This window comes from Ochotona princeps, chromosome 19 (genome assembly GCF_030435755.1).
Source record: "Ochotona princeps isolate mOchPri1 chromosome 19, mOchPri1.hap1, whole genome shotgun sequence".
NCBI lineage: Eukaryota > Metazoa > Chordata > Mammalia > Lagomorpha > Ochotonidae > Ochotona > Ochotona princeps.
This window is the reverse complement of record NC_080850.1, coordinates 39,704,930-39,724,485: the sequence shown is the minus strand read 5'-3', so window position 1 is coordinate 39,724,485 and position 19,556 is coordinate 39,704,930. Positions and strand designations below refer to the sequence as shown.

Genomic DNA, 19,556 nt, shown 5'->3' with positions numbered 1-19,556 from the left:
AGGTGGAGTCCATCATAATGGCTACCACAGGTTCAGACAAAGACACGGCAGCAGCACAGTAGCTAGACTGATCCCATTGCAAGAAGGGTTAAAGTTATGCTTGATGAATAGCCCCTAGACAGCTAAGACCAAGAGGATGCAAGGATTCAGTATTTAAGAATGTAGGTCTTAGCATAAGCTCAGCAAGTTTTATCATAAGAATTCACCAAGAGTGATGCCTGTAAAGTAATGAAGTAATTTGAAAGTTGCACACAAATTAATTGGGTTCATTGCTTCGTAGCTACACACACAAGTATTTGAACTGTAGGAATTGTTAGTAATAAGTACTTGGGTTTATCATACTAGTTTTATTAGGGCAAAATTCATGTTCATTACTCTCTGCCTTAAATCCAGACCTGGTATGTTCCAGATCCAAAACCTATGGCCCTAAACTAATTTAGAAAACAAATGCTTTCTTTGGCTAGGTTGGTATACTTCATTGATTTTCTTCCTCATCCAATAAAGACAGAAGTAGGTCTTCTATCCTTATTAAATTTAAATTAGATTAAAAATGTATGTACTGGTGCTGACTTCTTAAGGGATAAGGTAGCATAAATCAGAGATGAAAGAAGACTTTCTTGAACCTCTAATATATAAAATTAGACAGACTATTACTGTGAATCTTTACATGTGGCTCATGAACTTGAGGAAATATTTTGATTGCAATATACTGCTAAAGAAAAGGCCTTAGGCTGGAAGTCATCCTAGGTTGTAGTCTGCAGTAACTACTATGAGACAGTAAGTTGGTTCATTAATGATTGGATGATAAACTTAACTATTTGCCTAGAACTGTCTTAGGGTTACCACTGAGAATGTTGCATTCCAGGAGAACTCTCAGCCCAGCCAGGGGAGCTTGTTGGACACCATATCAATTGCTATATCAGAACCTACGTTCCCCATTTGTCTAATGATATGACTGAATTCAATGATCTGAAAATCTCGCAACTCCAAAATTCTAGAGGTAGAAAAAGTATATATACACAAAGGTAGCTTATTTTCTTGCAATTTTTCTTGCAATGGAAGACCAGCTATTGAAATACACTGCCTCTGGTACATAGCATATTTCAAAGCCCCAGGATTCAATATCATGAGGTTACACAAAAGAATTCTGCCAAAGATAGGAGAAAGTGGGAGATGCAGAGACAGGGGCTCTGTTCAGCCTAGAAGGGTGCCCCTGTTGATACTTGGTGGCTTTCAATTTGTGGTTATGTCTGTTCTGGCCTGGCCCACATCAGATCCCCTTGCTTTCATTCAGTGACTGTCAACAACAAAGGTCGTGAATAGAGATCAACCTCTACCGAAAATGAAAGCAAGGATTTGTGACATGGTGAATACAACACACAGTGACCTGATTTATACAGGGCTGGGTCAAAATTGAAAAGAAGCTTTCTCTAGCTGAGACCAAGAGATAGCTTATCTCTGTGACTACCAGTACTGAGCCCCTGAGAAAATCTGCAGGTCCAAACGAGGAAGTGGTGTTCCTGCTGGAGGGCTCAGCCATGAACACCCACCTTCCACAGTCGCATTCTGATGGACAGTTCTAAGCAGAACTGTTGGAGGTTTCACAGCCTCAGAAGAAACTTGACCTTCCTCCTGCCCAATAGTTTGTTATATCTGAAAGTGTTTTCTATGGGCAGGGATTTAGCCCAATAGTTAAATTGCCACTTAAAGGTGCATGCATTTCAAATCAGAGTAACTTAAGTTTTGATACTTGGCTCAGCTCCTGATCCAACTTCCTGCTAGTGCAAACTGTGGGAGACAGCAGATCATGGCTCACGTAACTGGGTTCCTGGATTGAGTTCCCAGCTACTGGCTGCAGCCCAGCCCCGCCCCAGTCATTGTGGGAATCCGGGCTGTGTACCAGCACATGGGAGTGCCCTCTCTCTTTCTTTCTCTTCCTCGATGTGCATCTCACTTTTTACCATCCCAATAAATAAATGATTAGAGATATCAATGAACAAATTTTTGTCTATAGGAAGAATAATAAAGGAAAAACTAAATATGGGCATGAGGAAACTGTGGTTCATATCTCACAGTCACTGACTCATTAAGCTAGCTAAATACCTGACAATTGAGTCACATGTTCTAACCCAAACATCTACAACAACAAAACAAAGACTGCAGTATCTTCTCTGGGCACTGACTTGTGGTAGAAATACGGCAAGCAGTGTAGGTGAGTACACCCATGGAAGAACAGGAGATGGACTCACAGATGCCCCTCTTTCCAGGAAGAGAAGGACATCATTTAATAATTAACACTAGTAAATTAATATTTTACTGCCTGGAAGACAGAAGCTAATAACAACCATCTACCTACAGAGAACCAAATAGAGTATGAGTTTAAATTTAACACATCCCTCTCCTGTTTAAACATAGCTTTTTGCATCTGACATGGAAAATTCCATAGACCAGTGATATTCACAACCCCCACTCCGTGGTCCATCTTGGATTTCCAATCTCATCTCCTGTCTCTGAGTTTACACCTGACTCTGATTACTGTCATCTGCACACTGATGGCCAAGTGTGCGTGAGCCTTTCCACCTCACATATACACTAGGTTCCACCTACAACGCCTTCCCCACTCTGAAATTCCCTCTTGGAATTCTCTGTTTTCTTCCCATGACCATCCCTTCACAACATCTTTCCTGAGTTCTCTAGCCTCAGTACTGCTCCTGCTTCTCAACTCAGACAGAGCTTATGTTGTCAAGAGCCTCCATTGGGCACTTAGTAAAACCTGCCATGCACCTGTTTTATCCTGCCCACATGACTTCCCTTCGCATTCATGTCTTTATGGCCTTGAGAGCAGGGACTTACACCTTGCCTCTCTCTCACAATTAGGAGAGTGAATATTAGACTTTACTGAGTCCTGGATTCTGTCACTAGAGTGTATTCTTTCTTGGAGATTAGAGAACTTTCTCATTGGTCTGAATGATTGAAAAAAAAAAAAGAAATCTGGAGGGATAATAACATACTCCAAAGGATAATAATAGATGATAGATAACAATAGATAATAATAGAAACCAAAAGAAATCTGAAGTTCTAAAATTAGATGTACTTTGCTAGTCATTTGTCCTAGGTCAAACAGAAATTAAGATGGAACGTGGTAATAACCTTGAACTAGGGAGTGGAAAGATTTATTCAAGCAATCACTAGGATTGTATCTGTTATTCAAACTCTGATTCAGAGATGTTGTTAATATTTTGTAATAAATTGGTATAGTCAACTAAGATCAAAAGATAATTGGATTGAGGGGGTCTACTGAAAATAAGATAAAGCTAGAGTAAGTTCAATTTCCTCCTTCTGCTTTTACTCTCATTAAATTCATCCTAACAAGAGATTTTTGTTTTGGCAGAATAATTGAGTGTGTTTTATGCAAAATTGAGAGAAAATTAAAATCTGCAAGCTGATGATGAGATTTGTTCAATGACTGCTGGTCCATTTTAATTAAGATGCATAGACATGGGAAACATCAGGGAGACTGGAGTTTAAAAATAAGCCTTTCCATCCCTCTTGCAATAGCTCTTTTTGAAGCATGATGTCCACCCACCTCCCTGTCGGAAGCCCAGATGTCTTGTTTGCTTGCTTTCTCTTTCTCCCTCGATTTTTAGTAACTCATTTTCTACAAGATAAAATGTGTTTCTGTGCCATGAGGTGAAAGTATTTTATGAAATGTAAAACAGAGCTACTCATGAAAAGCTGTTTTCCAGAATGACAGGAACTAAATGACCAGAGGAAAAGACTCATCATCGAGCAGGGAAACTTGATAGGGTTCTTATACAATTCCTAGACCTGTATGTGAGTATGCAGTTTTGTGATTCATGAAACTGTATGGTTTCGCTGGTGGTATCATTCCAAAATGGATTTTTGATCCTTCCCATAAAAAGTAGGATGTCAAAACCTTGGAACCAAGACTAAGTTAATGATGTACCTCTCCACACACACACAAATTCTATAGAAAAATAATATAGAGTCGCATGGCTGCTGATAATCAGATAATTTTAACTTCATTTAACCCATTTATTCTCCAGTACTTTGTATGATCCATGCTTTGGTCTTGAACTCCTTCCTCCTTTGTATAGACTTGTCTATTATATCAGTGGTTATTTTTTCAACGACAGAGATTCCTCATCTGACCCATTACTTTGCATTCTCAAGGCTCACTTCCACACTGCTCCCTCTTCTCTCCCTCTGTGATGGTAAGCTATGGCAGATGGTCTGGCCTGCGAACCAGTGGCCATCTTACAAATACTCACTCTTAATTTCTTTTGAAAAAAATATTTTGCTTCTACTTCGATGATAGCACAACAAAGAAAGAGAGAGAGAACTCACATCTACTAGTTCGCTCCCTAGTTCATGGCCATGGCCAGGGTGAAGCCAAGGGACCTGAAACTGTCTCAGCCTCCCCTGTAAGTAACAATGAGCCATTCACTAAACCATCATGCATTGCTTCCAAATCTCGTGAACAGGAAACTGCTTTAAAAGCAGAATAGCCAGGATTCAAACTGACACCTTGATATATGATTTGGACATGCCAAGCAGCAGCTAACTGCACTATACCACAAAGCCCATCCCCATTGCTTCTCATTTCTGCCCTGCAGTTCTTTCCAAATCCTTCTGAAGACTGCCTAGCACAGCCCTTGATTCTCAGCTCCCAGTCCTGGTCTTCACATGAACGTCTCCTGCACTTTTCTCAGATCAAAACCATTTGAGAAGATTTTCTACTTTGGGTGGGGGGGGAGGTTTCAAGATATATTTATTTAAAAAGCAGAGTTACACAGAGAAGGAGAGAAAGAGAGATTGAGAGAGATCTTCCATCTGCTAGTTTATTATCCAGATGGCTTGACTGCAATGGCAAGGCCTGAGCAAGGCCAAAGCCAGGAGCTTCCTCCAGGACTCCCACATGGTAACAGCGGCCCAAGAACTTGGGCCATCTACTGCTTCTTCCAGGTCATAAGCATGTAGTTGTATCACAAGTGGAGTGGCTGGAATACCAGTGTTACAGAGGCCTTACCCAGTATGCCACAGCATGAGCCCCAAATTTAATTTTTTCTTTTAACGTATTTCTGTATTTTCATCTCTGTCTTTCCTCCTCTCTTAGGTAAAGCACAGACATCTCCTGAGTGAATGCCTCTCTCTGTCTTCCCAGTTTATGTCCTTTCCATCAGCATTCCTCCATCAGTCACTCCCTCTTCTTGTTGACCTTTACTACGGCTCTGTGTATGTCTTTCCATTCTCGTTTTGAAAACTATTTTTCAACTCTGGCAGGAAAACATCTTTAATTTTATCCACTGATTTCCTTATACCCCCTGGCCTTTATTCCATTTAATGAACAAAAGAATTCCATACTTATTTCCTCGGGGAAGAGATGTTACAACAGTTTAAAAAAAATCTTGTTTTGTATTTCAAAAGTTTAAACTAATTATGGATGAGTCATGGAAGTAAATAGGATATGGCAAGATTGAGGAGAACACATCAGAAAAAGGCACAACTTGTGAGAAAATATTAGCACAAATATTTCTCACATAGCACTTACATCCTTCATATATAAAGTATTCACAAAATCAATGATAAAAGATAAGATAGCTAAAAGGTAAGCTGGATGAGTGTAAATAGCCAACAAAAACTTGAAAGGGCATTAAAACCATCAGATATCAAGGAAATGTGAATTAAAACCAGGACATCATGTTTGAATACTTAACGTTAGACTTATAATTGTATTTTACAGGCTGTGCTCTGTCTTCTCCATCACAGTCACTACCCAAAGATGTTATGGAAGGAACAAGGCACTGAACAATAGGAGGGTGCCAAGTGCTTTGCTTGAACTGTGCTTAAATAATTTCATTAATTTGGGGCTCTTAGGGCTGAGCTAGGAGCAGCTTTTGAATTTTTACTATGCTTGATAATCATATTATGAAAAGCACAGTTTTGACATTTAGTCAGCAGTCACCCTCACAGAAAATGTGTTGGTTCACCTATTAGATTAGACTTCAATCTAGGGTCACAGCATTAACATTTCATCACTGCGCTGGAAGAGCAGACCCAGGCTGCTGATGATGAAAAACAGGTTAATTAGCTCACAGGGAGGCTTGCAAGTCCTGGTGGCATAGCCCAGGCACCACTGAAGGCCCTTTGGCAGAGAGCAGGAGCATGTGTGGAATGAAGGATTCCATCGTGATTCAGGAACTATAGAGAGACGGGCTCAAGCCAGGCTCAAGCTTTGCAATAACTCACAAGAACTACCGAAGGGGCTACCCCAGAAATACCTTGAACCCTTTTGAAGCCAGGAGCCCAGCAATAAGACCTCCTGCAGACCCCACTTCTTAAAGGTTCCAGGACCTCTCTATCCATCAACCTTGGGTACCAAGCTTCCAACTCCTGGACCCTTGTGGAACACCCAAATCATATCCTAACTACAGCAGTTACTATTCTACCAACTTGAAGGCAGATTTACTTTGTTTTGCATAGGATCTGCCTGTATCTCCAGACTTAGGCACATCTTCATCTTGCTCTCTCAATCTGTCTTAAGTTTTCAGGAAACATTGTTTCAAACTAATTCTAAAAATTAAAATATTTTACATTTAAGACTTGGGCTCATAAAGTGGTTATCACTAAAACTAATCCATTTCAGACATCATCATCATCATCATCATCTTGCGAGATTGTGGTGGAAACAAACCAAAAGGCCGGGAGCAGACTTGAACAGAATGGAAATGGGAGTAGCAGGAATTGGGGAAGGGTGTAAATAAAGACAAGAATGAAGGAAGACAGGCAAAAGGAAGACATGTGACGTAGCCATGGGAATGAGACAAACATAGCCGACCTCCCTCCTTGCTTGGCTACATCCCGGGGCCCGTGGGAGACAGGAGAGAAGACACATGGGACTTCAACCTTAAACTCTCCTTGCTGAATCTGGCTTTACTATGCCCTTGTTTAAGGGGGAAATGAAAGGCCATCTTGTAGCTATTCACATCTCCAAGACATTGTACAGAAACACAGTCCTGGTGCCAAGCCTTTGAGTGATTGGGAGTCAAGGTGAATGGAGGCTGTTTGCATTCCAGGGGACCTGGCTTCCATTCTGCCTGGGGTTCCTGCTTGAGGTGTGACAGTCTCTCCTGAGTCTGAACTTCACCACACATGGAGAGCTCATAGCCACACATGAAACAAGAGAGGCATCTCCTGACCTCTGGGCACTCTGCACTGCTGTCTGCTTTTTCTGTCTTGCTGTTAAAATTGAACAACTCCTGTTGCAGGACCCTGCAGCTATGAGCATCAGACCCAGGACCAGGCAGCACATGTGAGCGCAGTGAGAGGCTGTCACCTGCTCTGATCTTAGCTTCTTTTCCCTCAAAGCTTTCTCGTCCTCTCAGTGCCATGTAGTATTCAAGGCAAAAGTTCAAAGGCACTTCCATTGCATTAGAAAATCCACTCCTTTCTTTTTTAGGAGGGTTGTTCCAGATGAGTGTATTTAGGCCCCTTAAAACTAAAAATAGAGGTCCACCTAATGTTAGAAATCTTTGTAACATTTAATACTCATTCCCCCTTTCTTTATAACAATCCTGAAAAGGATGCCTTCCTTAACCTCAAAATGGTTACATACTACGTACAGTGTTTCCTAACCTATTTAATTAGGCTCTGTTCCAGCATCCACAATCCCTCATGTTGGCGTTTTTTCCACATCCACCAAAGCCAGAATTATCTCATACTATTTAACACATGTGCTGAAATGCTTGCAAAAGAACTTTCTACCTGCAGGGCAGCAGACAGAACAAACTAAGCACATTTTCATCGCCTGTGCCCTAGGATCAGTGTCCCTTCTACACTGTGCTGAAACAGAATGTAGCGTAGAAGTCTGTGTCTGATCCAAAAATGGGTGGTGGGGCTTCAGCTTCAATGTGGTAGTTAGTGCAGGGAGTCGGAGAGTAGGGGCTGGAGAATGGTTAAAATATGTCTGAATCCCTACTATATGCAGGTTGCCCGTGTCCGATGTTTTGTCTGTATTTTTCCATTTAACCTTCCCAGTGACCATGCAAGGTGCGTATAGTTGTATTCGTGATGTATTGGCGATGGAACTAGAGCATGGAAAATTTTAGCGTTGAGCAATTGAGAGTTCTACCAGAAACCAATATACTAGGCAGTTTCTCCTGTTGACCACACTGTCCATGTTAAATCTGCTTGTGGCCAGAGCAACTCTTGCAGAATGGAACTGTGATCTTGCTTTGGTCCTGCTGGGTATGTTGTCCTGGGCCAACAATTTTTGCTTTTAGAATCTGGAATATGTCGCTTCATTTTCTTCTGGCCTGTAGAGTCTCTGTGAGAGGCTTCCTTTATTTGTCAATTGATTTTTTTTTTTCATGTGCACGATTAAGGATCTTTTACTTATGTTTGATTGAAGACAGCTTGATTATCATGTGTCTTGGTGAAGATCACTTTTGGTCAAGCCTGGTGGAAGTTCTATGCCCCTCCTGGATGTTGTTTCCCAATTCTATCTCTCGATTAGGGAAATTTTCCTTTATTATCTCACTGAATATAACTTTAATCCCAGTTTCTCTTTCTACATCTTCTGGGACTCCATAACTCTTATGTTTGGCCTTTTAATAGTATCTTTCAATTCTTAAATACTTTCTTTTAGCTTCACCCAGCTCTGCTTCCAGCTTTTTGTTTGTTTCCCCCCGGTAACAGGAAATACCTTCTAATTCTGAGATTCTCTCTTCTGCCTCCTTCATTCTATTTTGGAGACTCTGCACTATACTTTTAATTTGCTTCACTGTGTTCTTAATTTCTAATGTATCAGCTTTCATTTGATTCATTTCCTGGATGACATATTGCTTAAATTCCTTGACCGCCTGCTTTACGTGCTTCTTGTTGTTGATAAGAAGTTTTATAACAAGTATTTTGAATTCTGTATCCCCCATGTCCTCAATGTATTCCTCATTTAAGTCTGAGGTGGGCAAAAGGTTTTGCTCCTTTGCAGGGGAGTCATCACTAATATTTATTGTGCCTCTGTTTTTTGCTCTTGGTCATTGTACTTCTGGTTATCAGATTCTTCTCCTTGGGGCAGGTTTCTAAGCTCTGTCACCCACAGGTCTACAGTTTGGTTTTGCTTGTTACAGTTGGTACACGGTTTTTTGTTTGCAGCCAGTTGTGCCACTCCATCCAGCAAGTTCCAAGTCTGGGTTCTTATGTTAGATTTCCACCATGGTCTGCATAGCCCCAGCTCCTGGCTCACCACTCTCTACCTCCTGTGATACCATGCTGAGATTACGCTGTTGTCTATACAATCTTTCTCCCACTTCTGGTTGGAGCAGGTCCTAGGATTAGGGAAACACCAGGTGTCCTATATAGCTAGGTGGTTGTTGGTGCTGATCTTGCCAGAACCTGTTGGCTGTTACGTCTGAGGGCCACATGGACCTATTTTGACCCATATGATGCCGAAGTCAGTCTGCTAGTGCAGTGCACTGAGCTCAGTGAGTTTTGTCGGGAGCACTGCACGTGTGCCCTAAGATGGCGCTGAGACCTCTCCTCCCCCCGGAGCTTGGCGGTACACAGGTTTCAGGAAGTGCCTTCTGATTGGCCCATAGCTGCATGCTTAGTGCGTGTGCTATGCGTGATCAGAGCTGATTGGCGTGCCTGCCGCGTGCATTGGTGACCTTTAAGCTGATTGGACTAGGATTGTATTTAGCGGTGGGGGTTTCAGGAAGAAGGGCCAGGACAGGAAGACGGTGACAGAGACGGACGGACGGACTGAGACGGAGGACAGAGTACGACTGGGACGGAAGGACGGATGGACGGACAGACAGAAGAAGACTAGGGGTGACGAGGAGGTTGGGGAATGAAGCAGAGACAAACGGGAGGAAAAGGGAGAAGTCGAGTGGACTGGCTGGGAAACAGACTGGTTGGAAGAATAAAGTGCCTCAAGATATAGAACCTGGAGTGTCGGGTGAATTCTTCTGCGGGACGGAAGACCCTGACAAGTTTGCTCCAAGCTCAGCACATGCACAGCTCATTGTTGTCCCTGAAGTCTTAAAGCCTTTGTAGTTGATGTACCACTACTAGAGATCTTGATCTGCTGGCCATCAGGTCTGAGGGCTACCCAGATCTATCTTGGGTGGAACCTGTAGGATGCCATGTTGTTGCAGTTCACTGAACCAGAAATGAGTTCACTCTCAACTCAGTGCACACACAGTCCTGCCCCATAGCCTTTGTCTCCTTAAACAAAATGGCGCCCGGTTCAGCTCTAAGAGGTGAACTAGGCTGTGAAATCCACCCTGTTCCCGCACTGTCCGTCTGGGACCTGCTGCTCTGTCTCTGCTCCTGGTCAAGTCAAACAGACCAGCAGGATGAGCAGTTCTTTGTCTGGGTCCACCTCCTGAGCTCCCGTTGAATGTTCCTTCCCACCTTGTTGCTGGTGGAGTTCTGGCTGCTGGTGGATATTAGATCGTGGCATGCTGAATGCCCCTGGGGTATCAGTCATTACAACACTACAGCATTGTGTCCACTGCTTTCTTGTGTCTGTCAGTCTCCAGGTACCCCTCTGGTGTTGTTCTGTCCTCTCCTCTTTCCTGGAGTGTGCCCTCTGTGCTTCACACCGACTAATGTTTCTCCATCTGTTTAAATGTGTCCTTACCCTATTCTGCCCCTTGATTCTCCACAGTAGTTCATTTTAAACAGTCTAAGAGTTTTTCTACATTCCTTTTGCACACCAGAAAAAAAAAATTTTAATCTTTATAAAGATTTATTTATTAGAAAGAATTACCAATAGAGAGGTGGAAAGAGAGAGAGAAATAACCTTCCATCTACTCCTAGTTCACTCCCCAGCTGACTGCAACAGACAGGTCTATGCAAGGTAGAAGTCAGGAGCCAGGACCTTCATTAAGGTCTCCCAGCTGGAGAACAGGGACCCAAATGCTTGGGCCATCTTTTCTTGCTTTATCAGGCACATTAGCAGAGAGCTGGGTTGGAGGCTGAGCATCCAGGGGATTCATACAGGACATGGTGGTGATGGCCTAACTCTGTCCCCTGAGAACTGGGCCCTGACTAGGAAGATTGGCTGGCGATGATTAAAAGATTGGAATAATCTGGAGTTTTCTTTCCTCACACATCTGGTGCTTAAGCAAGGATGTCTGCAGTGCTCTGCTGAGACTTAATCTGAACACAAACAAGTGGCCTCTCCCTGTGGCCTGGATGCCTTGCAGGCTGCCATCTCTGTTCTGAGGAACATGGCCAAAGAAAGCGAGCACAGGGGATGTTGTGAAGCAGTGAGGTGGGCATTGCAAGGCCTCATGCAGACACTCTGGTGGCTACAAGTCAGTCAGAAGGCCTGAACACAATGGGAGGAGGCTTTTGGTGAAGTGCAAAGTGGCATTTAGAAGAACATGGCGGGGGGAGATGTAAGTGTAACATGTTTGGAAACTGCAGTCTTCCACAACTAACACAAATGTATTTCCTATACAAATAACAAAGTGAAAGAAAAAGAGAGAGGGTTCAAAATGTTTACATAATCTATCAATAAATGGTAAGAGCCTTCCTATATATCCACTGTGGTAGATAAGAAAATAAAGTGGGGGGGAAAAGCCATATTATTCTATGTAATCAGTGCAATAAACTGTAAAATTCATTTCAAAGTTAGACAAGGATGTATATGAAGAAAACAAGAAATATACTTAAGAATGTTTTTTAAATGAAATAAGTAGAGAGATACATTTTGTTTCTTAACCATGTCACTTCTGACTAAATGCTGTACATTATATTCCTGAAAAATGGTTTCTGTGTTCTATGTGGATCTCAATTCCAAGAGATTGTTCAGCATAAAGATAGGTGAATTTGATAGTGTCAGTGTCAAATCCTGTATGCAAAAATGTCAAATTCATCAGGAAGAATGTAAGTATTAGAATAGGCATTAACCTTATTTGAATGAAGTATAAAGAAATATCAGGCATATCAGATATTTAATGTTATCAAGTTTCTATAAATGAACTTTTAATAGTTATTTGAATAACCATATGTCTCAGACATATGTCCTCTGTCAGGACAATAATAATTCTTCTTTCTAAAGTAGCCAGGTTTGGGTGATAAGTTACATGGCCTTCCTCCAATGAATCATATGTAAGAGTACTTTGAAACGTTCATGGAAAGTAGGGTTAAAGACTTATATTAGGGGCCTGGCATTGTGGCCTAGTGGCTAAAAGTCCTCACCTTGAATGCACCAGGATCCCGTATGGGCGCAGTTTCTAATCCCAGCAGCTCCACTTCCCATCCGGCTTGTGGCCTGGGAAAGCAGTGGAGGATGGCTTAAAGCCTTGGGACCTTCCACCTGCATGAGAGACCCGGTAGAGGATCTGGACTCCTGGCTTTGGATTGGCACACACACACACACACACACACACACACACACATATATTTGACTTTGCAATAAAAATAAATAAATTTTAAACAAAAAATCCCTTATATTCAAGGCCAGCATGGTGACTCAACAGGCTGATCCTCTGTCTGCAAGAGCCAGTATCCCATAGAGGCGTTTGTTTATGTACCAGCTGCTCCACTTTGATCTAGCTCTCTGCTTATGTCCTGGGAAGGCACTAGAGGATGACCCAAGTCCCTAGGCCCCTGCACTCACCCAGAAGAAGCTCCTGGCTCCTGAGTTTGGATCAGCTCAGCTCCAGTCATTGCAGCCATTTGGGGAGTAAACCAACAGACGGAAGATTATTTTCTTTGTCTCTTCTTCTAAGTCTGACTTTCCAATAAAAATAAGTCATCTTTTTTTTTAAAAAAAAAAACTTATTTTCATGCAAAAAATGTTAAAATCCATGCATTGGGGAGATACTTATAAAGCTGATGGAACTGCATAGTATAAAGAAACTACATGGATTTGAAGTTTTTTGCACCCAAATTAAAGCTTATATTTTAATTCCATTTTCCTACCTCTCCTGGAAGTGTCCTTCCCAAATCTTACTTAAATGTCAATGAATGGAAAAATGCTTGGTGATGGAAACAGATCATTACAGGAAAGAAAGTGCTGATGAAAATAACACATGCAAAGACATTCAGTTTTACCAATAAACAAGGAATAATAAAATAAATTTAGTCTTTCTTGGAGCAGTTTTTAAAAATAAAAATGCAGATGTAGTGAAAGAGAGGTGGGTATTTACTGTAATCATTAGGTTACTTTTGGAGATCTCAACATCATCCCATATTGGAGTGTCTGGTTCAAGTCCAACCTCTCTTGCTTCTGCTTGAGCTTCCTGCTAATCTGCACTCTAGGCTGCAGCAGGTCCTAGCTCAGTAACTTGGATTCCTGCCACCTGATGAAGGACTCAGACTAAGTTCTAGGTTCCTGGGTTCAGCCTGGACCTTCCCATCTATTGCGGGAATTGTGGAGAATGAACCAGCAACTAGATACTCACTCTCTATTTCTCTCTATTGCTGTCTTTCAAATAAAATGACAAGAAATAAATATAATGAAGCAAAAAATATATGAGCTTATTCTGTGTTGGTATAGGGAACTAGTATAAATCAAATGAATCTAGAAATTAGAGGGGAAATTGGTATGCATTTATCAAATTTTATAATTGTGGAAATTTTCAGTTCTGCTAGAAGCACATTTTCAAAGATATACACATAATGTTGGTTGCAAGTTTATCTGTAAAGGCAAAAAAGGAGGGGGTGAGTGAGTGAGTGACAGAAAGAGAAAACACCATCTCTTTGCCCATTTTTAGTGACATTCATGCCATGACATAGTGTGGGGTTTTTTTAAGAGTGATATTAATACTCATGAGCTTATTTAGAATCATCTCTGAATGTGTGGAAGGAAAAATATTAAATCACGAAAAAGCATGAGGAGTCTTTGGTTGATTTCTGAGATGAATTAAAACTATTTCTAAATGTGTAGAATAACTTCTGGAAAAAATATGATAAAATTTGAACAGCACCCATTATCTACAGTACCCACAGTAGGTGGGGCTAGGCCGGGAGAGAAGCCAGGAGTTGAGAAGGTAAGCCAGGTCTCCCACGTGGTGGCAGAACATAACCACCTGACCCATCAAGTGCTACTTCTCTGTGCAAAGTGGGATGCTGAAGTCAGGAGTCAGAGCCAGGACTCAGGCCTAAGCTCCCAAGCTGGGATCTGGTGTCTAGACTGCTAGCCAAAAGGCTCCTCCTGTATGTTAAAGTTCTGTGGCTTTTTTTTTTTAAGCTAATTTTTTTAAGATTTATTTTATTGGAAAGGCAGATCAGATTTATGAAGAGAGGAGAGACAGAAAGATCTTCTATCCAGTGGTTCACTCCCCGAATGAACACAATGGCTGGAGCTAAGCCAATCCAAAGCCAGAAGCCAGAAGCTTCTTCCAGGTCTCCCACATGGGTGCAGGGTCCCAAGGCTTTGGGCTGTCCTCGACTGCTTTCCCAGGCCCCAAGCAGGAAGCTGGATGGGAAGTGGAGCTGCCGGGATATAAACTGGTGCCCATATGGCATCCTGGCTCATGCAAGGTGAGGGCTTAGCCATTGAGCCATTGTGCTGGGGCCCAAGGTTGTTTTTTCTCCTTCATACTATGCTTTATTTATATGCAACATATTTAGTCAGATGTCCAAGAAAGACAAATTGATAGTACGAAAATAAGCCAGATGAACATTTGCTGAGGCTTGAGAATACAAAGGGGAATTCACTAACAACAAGCGCAGAGGACGCTTTCAGAGTGAAGGAGCTGTTCTTAATCTGGCTGATGGTGACAGTTATACTAGATAAATTCACTAAAAAAAAAAGCAAACAATAAAAGCCCACCACTGGTCCCAGCTTAATAGCTCAATTGGCTAATCCTCCCCCTGCGAACGCCAGAATAACATCCATATGGGCACTGGTTTGTGTTCCAGCTGCTCCACCTCCCATCTAGCTCCCTGCTTGTGTTCTCAGAAAGCAGTAAAGGAAAACCCAAAGTCCTGGGACCCTACACACATGTGGGAGACCCAGGGGAGGCAACCCAGCCTCTGCCATTGTGGCCACCTGAAGAACTTTCTTTCCATCTCTTCCTCTCTCTGCAGATCTGCCCCTCCAATAAAAATACATAAGTGTATGTTAAGGTTTTAACATTGGTTCTCAGTGAAGAAGGCAGGCAGTTGGCCTTCCTGCAAGGAAGAATGAGGGATGAAGAGCTTTGGTCTTTACATTATACCCAGCCACATTGCTTAAATATTTCGTAGCATGAATTTATATGTAATTCTGTTAAATATTTTAAATCTGTATTCACTCTTTTGGTCCTGGCCATCGTCAATATCCAGAAAATACCACATCAATACTCAGAAACTATTTTTATGCTAAACAGTTGGGAAACTTGCGGAGGAATTTAAATTTAGCCTTTACTCACGAAGGCTCACAAGAGTGTGGTGCAGTATGCAGTCAGGGAAAATTGTATTGAAATATTTATTTTCCTTATTTTAAAGGCAGAGTTACATAGAGGGAGAGACACAGAGAGAGCAAGATTCTTCACCCACTGACTGACTCCCCAAATGGGGAGCCAAAGCTGAGCCAGAGTAAAGCTAGGAGTCAGGAGCCCCATCTAGGTTTTACATGTGGGTTGTGGGAATCCAAAGGCTTGGAGGCCATCTTCTGCTGCTTTCCCAGGTGCACTAGCAGAAAGCAGGACTAGAAGGAGAGCACCCAGGACTGGAATTGGTGCCATACGGGATGCCCACATCACAAATGGCAGCTTAGTCAACTGCTCTACAGAAATGCTGGCCCCTAGGACACAAAGGACATGCTCCATGAAGGGAAACTGGTGCATGGCAATGGCTCACATGTCCCACTGTTCTAGGTCTCCTTTTCTCATCTACAATATGCAGTCTTAGCCAAGCAGCCTTTCCAGCTATTTGGGTTTTTTGTGTGTTTGTTTTTTAGTTTGTTTTTGTTTTTGTTTTGGCAGGAAGGGAAGGTTGGGAGTGGAGGGAGAACAGAAAAATCTTTGTATTCCCCAAGTGAAATCTTACAAAAGCCTTACTATTCAAACCTGGTAAGAGAACATTTCTTAAGGCTGAGAAACTCAAGGACCAGGGTCTTACCTGACCTCTCCTTAAGCAACTGTAGTCCAGCTTAGGGTACCCCAGAGAACCCTGAGGCCATGTGGAACTCTCCTTAAACATTTGTATGATGCAACCTTCCTAAAGCCTTTTCTCCTTTAACAGTATCAAATTCATGTTTATACTTGTGACTTGCAAGAATCAGACAAATGAGAGGCCTAGTGAGTGCTGGGAGGAAGCAAAGTTAGAATTGGGGTAAGAAATACTGGCAAGGAGAAGTCAAAAGAGAAGCATGTGTTATGCTGTGAATGTGTCAGGCACAGTGGAAGCCACCCTGCTATACTCTAATCTCTTGTTTAATCCTTATAGCTTCCCTGTGCTGTCCTCTCCAGATGAGGAAACCAGGACATATGGAGAGCTTGTCCCAGGCCACATGGTGAGCTGGTGCCCAGCTGGAATTCCATCCCTTGCCTACCTGTAAAAACAGCACTGAGTAAGTAGGCCTGAAGAGAGGTTGCTAATTAAGGCCCAGCAATAGAACTGCTGGGGGCCACAGAGGGCACTAAAGGACACTGGAAAGCTGGAATGGAGGCAGTGGACATCCAACATCAGCTCCTCATTTGTGAATGCTTTGCTTTCCAACAGTCTATTTGGGAAACTAAGTGTATGAAAAACAAATTAAGGGAAGCATAAGGTAGCATTTAATTAGCTGTTCAACCACATGGTCCATTCCAGAACTGGGGGAGTTTTGAGGTTGCTTTAAGGAGTCATGATAAATTTGTACCACTGATGCTGCAGCCTCTACAGGTATCTGGCACAGGTAGGGTTATGGCCCATGATGTGTGTTTAGCACCCTTAGCTGGGATGTACCCATAGAGACACTCACTAGGATGTGCACACAGAAGCTGCCTTTTGTATCACCAGTTGACTTAATTGCCTGTCTTAAAACACTGGGGCTTTCTGCATGCTGCACATCCTGCACGGGAGTTGTCCCTACTTGTACCTTGCCATTTGCAATTGTTATTTATGTGATTTTCTAAGTAACCAATTCATAGAACAGCCAGACAAGAGCTGAATCATCTTGGAAGCGAGCCCAAAAATCTGCCCTGCACAGCCAGCGTTACACAAAGATCACCCTTTGTGGAATGCAAATGGAATGACCTCCACCACTATTAGTGTTCCCAAGAGTTATTATTATGAACCCAAATATTTTAATGCTCTGTTGAATCTAATTGTGCCAGGTAAACTCCGCGTCTGCTTGCAAATTATTTTGAACCAGCCTGAGGCACAACAAAAGCTTCCAAGTGCTATCAGATGTAACTGAGAGTGTGTTGTCTTCTCAGCTGGACTCACATCACATTGTAGCCACAATCGGCTGACGCTAAGCCAGAATACTCATTTTTCTGAGTCATTACCTTTTCCAGTTTTTATGAGAATAAAATATTGGCATGTCCTCAATCCAAACCATCTAACTGCTGCTTAATTTTAAATAACAACAAAGAAGTTCACTAGTGCTAATTCTGTGACCTCAAACATCATTTTAATTTTCAAAGCATACAAGTTAAGGAACACCAGGGGTATCACAGGGAAAAACAGAAGGTACAGATGCTGAAATAATTTTCACTAAAGATGGATAGCATACAGGGACTATGCTGGTTCATAGGTGCATGCTCCACCCACAGCTCGCGTCCCCTTGCCCATAGCTGATTAATAGGTATGGATTATGGAAGAAGATTTAGTTATGGATCTTTGTGTGGATAACATAATATGTAATATATTACATCTGTCTTTGAAAGTAAGTTGTGATTTTTCTTTTCAAGTTGTGTTAGCTAGTAGATTCTCGTACATTATAGAAGGCTCAACGTAAGTTGAATCTGTTTCTCCTATCTAATGAAAGATATTCAGAATGACCGGTCATCGCTTGCCTTGTATATGACTAGAGTCCTGGTACAGTGATTAATAGTGGCCTTTCAAAAGTGTCTACTTTGGAAACAAATGAAGCAATGACTTCATTATTGTTGAGAAAAGTGTCAAGCAAATCTCCTTCCTGTCCCTGAGGAAAAGGCTGCACTCCGAATCAAACAAACAAACAAACAAACAAACAAAAAAGAGTAGCCATGGACACCTTGGAATCACTCTGGATCCGTTCTAGAAGATGCAAACCTTAGAGTGACTGGAGGTGTCCTCCCTAAGAAGAGAAGGTGAGCCATTTTGCGCAGTAGGAGGGAAATCCAAGTGAGCAGAAGCCAAGGGACATCAAGGAGACGTGGTTCTGGGTGCGTGAGAGGGCAGATACCAGATCAACCTAACCCATCAAACCTGGGGCCTGCTCATGATCTGAGAAGAGACAGGATAAGAAAGAACCCAGCAAGTTCTGCATCAAGTCTGTGCTGTCGGGCTCCCTCTAAGGACCTGTTTGACCTAGGCAGAGTCCTAGCAGGCTCTAGATAGACCTAGAGTCACAGGGCCATCATAGCTGTAACAAACACCAGATATCTTGAGAACTGCCTAAAGGGAGCTGGGCAGACTTAGTTTGTGTCCTTTGGAGGGTATGAAAGCCAGGCTCCTAACTCTCCCCATCACTCCTATCTTCAAACTGTACAAACTCCTTGTGTCCCCAGAAACCTGAAAGAAGCAGAGACAAGTGGAGCCCAAAGGACTTTTGGAAAATGAGGGAAGAATCATGGATTTAATTGAATACCAAGGTTGTGGAGGAGTTCTTCCAAGAAAGGCAAAAAGACTAAAAAATGAGGCATTTTAGATGAGATTTGATAAAGATGCTGCAACACAGAATACCCATACTAGAGTTTTAGGTGATATTTTTACCCTTCCTGTGAACAGCCCTTATTGGTTACAACATGAAATGGAAGAGATTTGCTGGGGTGATGCCCACAGCCTCTGTTGGTGGTCCCCTTAAGGTATACCTGGAGCTATTTAGGGTCCAGAAGGGCTTGTAGCCACTTAGGCATGTGACCTATTGGTCTTCAGTGACACAAGAGTTAAGCGCTTCTGCTTTTAAGCAACTTGCCTGACAGTCCTGTCTGAGGCCTGATAAAGACCAGAGAGCAACCTCTTCTTCGTCAACAGAGAAGTTCAGGTTCATGGAAAATGTCAGAGGTTTCGGATAACGGTGTGGGTTATAGAACTCAGAGTTGTTTTGAAAAACATCTGAAAGTGAGTTTCTTCTACATCTAGTTATTGTCAAGATGGCTGCCTAAAAAGTAAGACTCTGAATGTGGGAAGTTAACCAGACAGTGTTGATGCGAATAAGCGCCTTCCACCTTCACCACTTGTCATGCAAACAGAGCTGTTCAGACACGTTATGAGACTCAAGAAAGAGTATAAAGAGTGGGTTTAGGGCCCAATGCAGTTGCCTAGAGGTTGAAGTCCTCACATTGCAAGCGCCAGGATCTCATACAGGCACCAGGATCTCATACTGTTCTAATCCTGCAGTCCACCTCCCATCCATCTCCGTGCTTGTGGCCTGGGAAAGCAGTCAAGGATGGCCCAAGGCT

The 19,556-nt window shown here is 42.4% G+C and overlaps 1 protein-coding gene across 3 annotated transcripts in view; it reads left to right on the top strand.

Annotated features, from left to right (window-relative positions):
* The window catches only part of CCDC192 (coiled-coil domain containing 192), a 222,031-nt gene that overhangs the window by 188,305 nt on the left and 14,170 nt on the right, over positions 1-19,556 (top strand). For all 3 annotated transcript variants that reach the window (XR_009247217.1, XR_009247216.1, XR_009247215.1), the window contains one exon: positions 16,411-16,534. The gene's annotated coding sequence lies outside the window, so the exon portion shown is untranslated. The remainder of the gene's footprint in view (positions 1-16,410; positions 16,535-19,556) is intronic.